Source organism: Syngnathoides biaculeatus, chromosome 8, assembly GCF_019802595.1.
Source record: "Syngnathoides biaculeatus isolate LvHL_M chromosome 8, ASM1980259v1, whole genome shotgun sequence".
Classification (NCBI taxonomy): Eukaryota; Metazoa; Chordata; class Actinopteri; order Syngnathiformes; family Syngnathidae; genus Syngnathoides; species Syngnathoides biaculeatus.
This window is the reverse complement of record NC_084647.1, coordinates 5,525,001-5,532,505: the sequence shown is the minus strand read 5'-3', so window position 1 is coordinate 5,532,505 and position 7,505 is coordinate 5,525,001.

Below are 7,505 nucleotides of genomic sequence, written 5' to 3'. Positions count from 1 at the left end.
TTTTGGGGTCGGGTGCGATGTGAGCTCGGCGGTGGCCAAAGGCGAGGACCTTGGTGAGTCAATCCCCGGCTACAGAAACTAGCTCTAGGGACATGGTATGTCACCTCTTTGGCAGGCAAGAAGCCTGAGTTGGTGCGTGAAGTCAAGAAGTTTCCACTAGATATAGTCAGACGTACCTCACCGCACCACTTGAGCTCTGGCACCATTTCTCTTAAGAGGGGTTGGACTCTGTACCACTCTGGAGTTACCCACAATGAGAGACGCCGAGCAGGTGTGGGTATACTTTCTGCCCCCTGGCTCAGGGCCTGTACTTTGGGGTTTACCCCGGTGGATGGTAGGGTAGCCTCCCTCTGCCTTGGTGGACCTTGGTTAGTCAATCCCTGGCTACAGAAACTAGCTCTAGGGACATGGAATGTCACCTCTTTGGCAGGCAAGGAGCCTGAGTTGGTGCGTGAGGTCAAGAAGTTTCCACTAGATATAGTCAGACGTGCCCCACCGCACCGCTTGGGCTCTGGTACCACTCCTCTTAAGAGGGGTTGGACTCTGTTCCACTCTGGAGTTACCCACGGTGAGAGACGCCGAGCAGGTAAGGGTATACTTTCTGCCCCCAGGCTCAGGGCCTATACGTTGGGGTTTACCCCGGTGGATGGGAGGGTAGCCTCCCTCCCTCCGCCTTCAGGTAGTGGGATGGGCCTGACTGTTATTTGTGCTGATGCAACAAACAACAGTTCAGAGTACCCACCATTTTTTTAGTCCTTAGAGAGATTGCTGGAGAGCGCCCCCTCTGAGGACTTCATCATTTGACTGCGGGACTTCAATGCCCATGTGGGCAATGACAGTAAGACCTGGAAGGGCGTGATTGGGAAGAATGCCCCCCCGATCAGAACCCGAGTGGTGGTCTGTTACTAGAGTTCTGTGCTCATCACGGATTGTCCATAGCAAACACCATGTCCAGGCGTCAGGGTGTCTCCATGTGCACTTGGCACCAGGACACCCAAGGTCACAGTTCAATGATCGACTTTGTGGTTGTCATCGGACTTGTGACTGCATGTTTTGGATACACGGGTGAAGAGAGGGGCGGAGCTGTCAACTCATCACCACCTGGTGAAATTTCAACTCCCACCTCTGAAAGAACTTTACTCACATTCCAGAAGAGGTGGGGTACATTGAGTCCGAGCGGACGATGTTCCACGCCTCCATTGCTGAGGCGGCCGACTGGAGCTGTGGCCGTAAAAGTGGTCGGCGCCTTTCGTGGTGGGAACCCGTGAACAGTTGGTGGACACCAACTGTGAGGGATGCTGTCCTGCTGAAGAAGGAGCATCGGACAGTTTTGGCCTGTGGGACTCCCGAGGCAGCTGATAGGTACCGGCTGGCCAAGCGGAACGCAGCTTCGGTGGTCACTGAGGCAAAAACCCTAGCGTGGGAGGAGTTCGGTGAGAACGACTTCAAGAGGGCTTCAAGGAAATTCTGGTCCACTGTCTGGTGTCTCAGGAGGGGGAAGCAGTACACCGTCAACACTGTGTATAGGAGGGGTCGAACACTGCTGACCTCAACTCGGTGAGGAGAATACTTCGAAGAACTCCTCAATTGCACCAACACGCCTTCCCAAGAGGAAGCTGAGTCTGGGTGCTCTGAGGCGGGCTCTTCTATCTCTAGGGTTGAGTCCACCAAGGAAGTTAAAAAGCTCCTTAGTGGCCGGGCCCCATGGGGTGGATGAGATTCGCCCGGAGTTCCTAAAGGCTCTGGATGTTGTGGGACTGTCTTGGTTGCTATGCCTCTGTGACATTGTGTGGACATTGGGGACAGTGCCTCTGGACTGGCAGACTGGGGTGGTGGTCCCCCTTTTTAAGAAGGGTGACCAGAGGGTGTTTTCCAACTATAGGGGATCAAACTCCTCAGCCCCCCTGGTAAGGTCTATTCAGGTGTACTGGAGAAGAGGGTCATCAGGAAGTCGAATCTCGGATTTAGGGGGAGCAATGTGGTTTATGTCCTGGCTGTGGAACAGTGGACCACCTCTGCACCCTTGCCAAGATCCTCGAGGGTGCATGGGAGTTCGCCCTACCAGTTTACATGTGTTCTGTGGACTTGGAGAAGGTGTTTGACCATGTCCCTCAGGGAATCCTGTGGGGTTTTTTTTGTGTTTTTTTTTGTGAGTTTGGGGTACCCAACTTCCTGATACGAGCTGTTCGGTCCCTGTATGACTGTTGTCAGAGTTTGGTCCACATTGTCGGCAATAAGTCGGACTCGTTTCCGGTGAGAGTTGAACTCCGCTAAGGCTGCCTTTTGTCACGGATTTTGTTCAGAACTTTTCTCTAGGTGCAGCCGAGGCATTCAGTGTGTCTGGTTTGGTGGCCTCAGCATCTTAGCAGATCATGTGGTTCTGTTGGCTTCATGAAGCCATGATCTACAACTCTCACTGGAACGGTTCGCATTGATTGTAAGGTTGTGGTGGAGAAAGTCTAGCTCGACAGCCTAGGATGGTTGTGTGTAGGATGACTCTGGTAGCGGGTAGGAAGATTAAGAAGACAAAGGTAGAGCAGAGAATCAGGTGGTGGAAGTTGAGGAAGGAAGAATGTCATGTGGCATTTGAGAAAGAGGTGAGACAGGCTTTAGATGGACAGGAAGACCTCCCGGAAGACCGGAATACTACTGCCAAGGTACTCAGAGAGGCAGGCAGGAGAGTCCTTGGGGTGCCTTCTGGTGGGAAAGGGCAGAAGAAGACTTACATGATGTCATCCAAAAAGTGGAACATGGAGAGGAACTGAGGAGAGGCGGTGACGTAGGGCAAAAATAGAGGTGGCGAAGGCTAAACAAGAGGCATACGACGACATGTACACCAGGTTAAAAGGACCTCTACAGGTTGGCCAGACAGAGGAATAGAGATGGGAAGGATATGCAGCAAGTAAAGTTGTTTAACGATAGCGATGGAAATATTTTGACTGGTGCCAGTAGTGTGCTAACTAGATGGAAATAATACTTTCAGAAGATGATGAAGAAAATGAGAGAAGGAAAAGGAAAAGAGACGAGTGTGAAGGACCAGGAAGTGGCAATGATTAGTAAGGGGGAAGTGAGAAAGGCGCTGAACAGAATGAAAAATGGAAAGACAGTTGGTCCTGATGACATACCAGTAGAGATATGGAAGCAATTTGGAGAGGTGGCTGAATACTAGCAGGAGAGAAGATGCCTGAAGAATGGAGGAAAAGTGTGCTAGTCCCCATTTTTAAGAACAAAGGCAATGTTCAGAACTGTGGAAACTATTGAGGAATAAAAATGACAAGCCACACAATTAAATTATGGGAAAGAGTAGTTGAGGCTAGACTCAGGACAGAAGTAAGTATGCGAGCAACAGTATGGTTTCATCTCTAGAAAGAGTACCACAGATGCATTATTTGCCTTGGGGATGCTTGTGGAAAAGTCCAGAGAAGGTCAGAAGGTGCTACATTGTGTCTTTGTAGACCAAGAGAAAGTCTATGACAGAGTACTAAGAGAGGAACTGTGCTACTGCATGCGCAAGTCAGGTGTGGCGGAGAAATATGTTAGAATAGTCCAGGACATGTATGAGAACAGCAGAACAGTGGTGAGGTGTTCCATAGGCGTAACAGGCGAATTTAAGGTGAAGGTGGGATTGCACCAAGGATCAGCTCAGAGCACCTTTCTGTTCGCTGTAGTAATGGATAGGCAGACAGATAAGTTTAGACTGGAGTATTGGACCATGATGTTCGCAGATGATATTGTGATATGCCGTGAAAGCACGGAGCAGGTGGAGGAACAATTAGAAAGATGGGGGCATGCACTGGAGAGGAGAGGAATGAAGATAAGCTGAAGTAAAACAGAATATATGTGCATGAATGTGAGGGGCGGAGGAGGAGTGAAGCAACAGAGAGAAGAGAGAGTGAGAGTGGATGACTTCAAATACTTGGGGTCAACGATAGAGAGCAATGGAGAGTGTGGTAAAGAAGTGAAGAAACGGGTCCAAGCGGGATGGAACAGTTGGCGGCAGGTGTCTGGTGTTCTATGTGACAAAAGAGTTTCTGCTAGGTTGAAGCGGAGTTTATAAAACAGTGGTGAGGCAGGCCATGATGTACGGATTAGAGCCGGTGGCACTGAAGAAACAACGAGAAGCAGAAATGGAGGTGGCAGAATTGAAGATGCTGAAGTTCTCGCTTGGTGTGTACAGGTTGGATAGGATGAGAAACAAGCTCATTAGAGGGACAGCCAAAGTTGGATGTTTTGGAGACAAGGTCAGAGAGAGCAGACTTCGATGGTTTGGACATGTTCAGAGACGAGAGAGTGAGTATATTGGGAGAAGGGTGCTGAGGATGGAGCTGCCAGGCAAAAGAGTGAGAGGAAGACCAAAGAAAGGTTGATGGATGTTGTGAGGGAGGACATGAGTTCAGTGGGTGTTAGAGAAGAAGATGCACAAGATAGGCTTAGATGGAAAAAGATGACACACTGTGGTGACCCCTAACGGGACAAGCCGATAGGATAAGAAGAAGAGGATTAATGTATCTACATCATTCATATTGATGAGTTGATATTTTTCATCTTGTAGCTTGCAATGAAAACAAAGCTTCCGCCTCTATCCGCCAAAACTGAATGTTTATGTCTTGACGTATGTCACTCCAATACTGTATTTTAATTGGATGATTTTGGCCTTTGGGCTACATTAACTAGGCACCATCGTTGTCTACTGAGAGCAGTTAACGACACGCTGTCAGAGATGTTCCTAGAAAACCAGCTAAACAAGCGTTGAGGACTGCGGTGAGTGACCTCAAACCAACCAAGATTGTCTTTCTGAGCTCGCGAGGGACAGGCAGGGAGACCCACTGCATGAGTGCTCTCCCTCAGACTGCCAAAGTGGTAGTCCTCGTCTGCTCTTTTTTTATTGCTTTCTCCGGTCAAAGGGTTACATGGTTACAAGCTCACACAGTGAAAATGCTGAAACAGATGGCTACACCAACAGCACATAAACACTAAGGTACATGTTTCTTCAAGGCTGCCGGGCCGTACCAAACCAGCAGACGGGCCGGATCCGTCCCGCGGGCCGTATGTTTGACACCCCTGGATTAGTCGTTGGGGTTACGCCACCAAACATGAAATGTTGTTAAATTTAAGTGTATTTAATCATCTCTCGGGCAGCATGGTGGCGCAGCTGTAAAGGGCAGACCTCAAAGTTCTGAGGACCTGGGTTAAATCCCAGCCCTCACTGTATGGAGTTTGCATGTTCTTCCTGTGCCTGCGTGGGTTTTCTCCAGCATCCCAAAAACATGCAATATTAATTGGACAATCTAGGAGTAAATTCTCTTAAATTGCCCCGAGGTATGATTATGATGCGACTATTGTCTGTCTCCATGTGCCCTGCGATTTGCTGGCAACCAGTTCAGGGTGTTCCATGCCTCCTGCCTGTTGACAGCTGGGATTGGCTCCAGCACTCCTACGACCCCCGTGAGGATAAGAGGATAAGAAAATGGATGGATGGATAGTCATCTCTATTAAAAAACACTTGCTCACTTGAAAAAAGTGAGTGGATTCAAGCAAAATGTGTGATTTCCCCGAGTTGTTTAATGCATGTAGATATAAATACATGAAATTAAAGTGGGAATTCTGAAATTTTTGTCTCATGTTCACCTTTTGATCTGAATCCCAAATGCCGTCAGTATACAACAAGACCAAAGGAATCCATTCCAATCCTTGTAGAGCCTAATGAATACAGTATGGGTGCTCAAGGCATTGATCACGGACGACTCAAGGTTTTGGTTGATCTTGTTACCGCGTGACAAAAAAAAAAGACGTCAGCCTATCATCCTTCCTGTCGTTTAATTTCAGGTATGTATGTCGATTGTGTCGTGTTGTTTGACCGATAGATGATTTGACCGATCCTGGGCTTTTCTTTTCTGTCACTGCAAATGCAGGGGCATCCTACTGTTGTAACCGGAAGTGTTCTCCGTATCTGACTTTCTGAACTGCTGTTTGGCACAGAGGCTTATCAACAGTCAGGGTCCCTCCCTCCACCCGAAGGTGGAAAGAGGCTACTCTCTCATCCACAGGGGTAAACCTCAACAAATAGGCAGTAACCCAGGAGCGTAACAAGTACAGTAAGCCCACACCTGCTTGACGCCTTTAACCATGAGCAAATCCCAAGTCCAACCCCTCTCAAGAGGACTGGAACCCAACCTCGGACACCACCTCGGGGTTCTTTCCTGCCAGAGAAGTGACTCTTCATGTCTCTAAACCAGTGATTTCCAACCTTCATGGAGCCAAGTATTTTATGACTTAGAAATCTCACAGCACACCAACAAAAAAATGTCACAAAATGTGGATGCATCAATTACTCTAGATCAGGGGTCTAAAACTCAATTTACCTTGAGGCCACTGGAGGCGGAGTGTGACTGAGGCTGGGCCGCAGCCTCGACGTACATGGACTTATGTGTAATTTAAATTAGAAATTTAAAACAATTGTATCTTCTCAAACATCTTTTTTTAAACACCAAAGAGACACTGGTGTTTACAACTTGTGTGTAAAACAAAAAAAATAAATCCTTGGCAACACTGCTGTAACTTTCTCATTGAAAATTGTTTCTCTGCTTGCATCAAGCCCGGTCGATGTCACACGCCTGATAGCCATCTACCCCACCGTGCTTGGTCGTCTCATCAGCTCCACACATAACACTGTAAAAGTGCCATCCATATAAAACTCGAGGGTCCCACTGCCATTATACTTTCATATTAAGGTGGGGGCCACAAAATATCGCCTCGCAGGATGCCAGTTTGAGACCCCTGCTCTTGATACTTCCTGCTATCTGATAGAAAAGCATTAATCTGTTCTGTCATTCCGCCTCAGTCACATAAGTAGATGGCCAAAGACAGATCATTTTTTTGTCAATAAATACTTTTTGAACAATTATATTAAACTTGATCATTTCCAATAGCACACCTGAAGAGGACTCAGGGAACATTTATGTGTCCCGGCACACTAGTTGAGAATCATTGCGCGAGAGCCAGCTTGTGAAGCTAAAGATCAGACAAACAACTGTGAACTGTTTTCTTTTATAAACTCACTTAATTTGCCACATTTGGCAAAAAAGATGTCAAAAATATTGCATAATGACACTGATGATGTAGTGGTACACTCGCCTGTTTTTGGCATGGCGATGTGGGTTCAGTTCCCACTCAGTGATGACGTGGATGTGGGTGAAAATGGTAGTCTGTGTCTATATGTGCTCTGTGACTGATTTAATTTGGACTTCACCGCTATGGTTACTGGTCAATACCAAACTGAGCCATAAAATAAAAGTGAAGATAAAATTTATGATAAAGTAACGGAGTCATGTTGGTTTTGGAGACACACTCAATTACAGCTGAACAAAAAAATTAGGCCTACCATCGTCAGTACAATTAGATGTAAGATGTCACTTGCTGAGTTATGTACTTCATTTTTGTTCTCTTCCTCTAGATGTTTAAGAAAAGAAAAAAAAATCTAGTAACAGGGTTGTGTGTATGTTGAG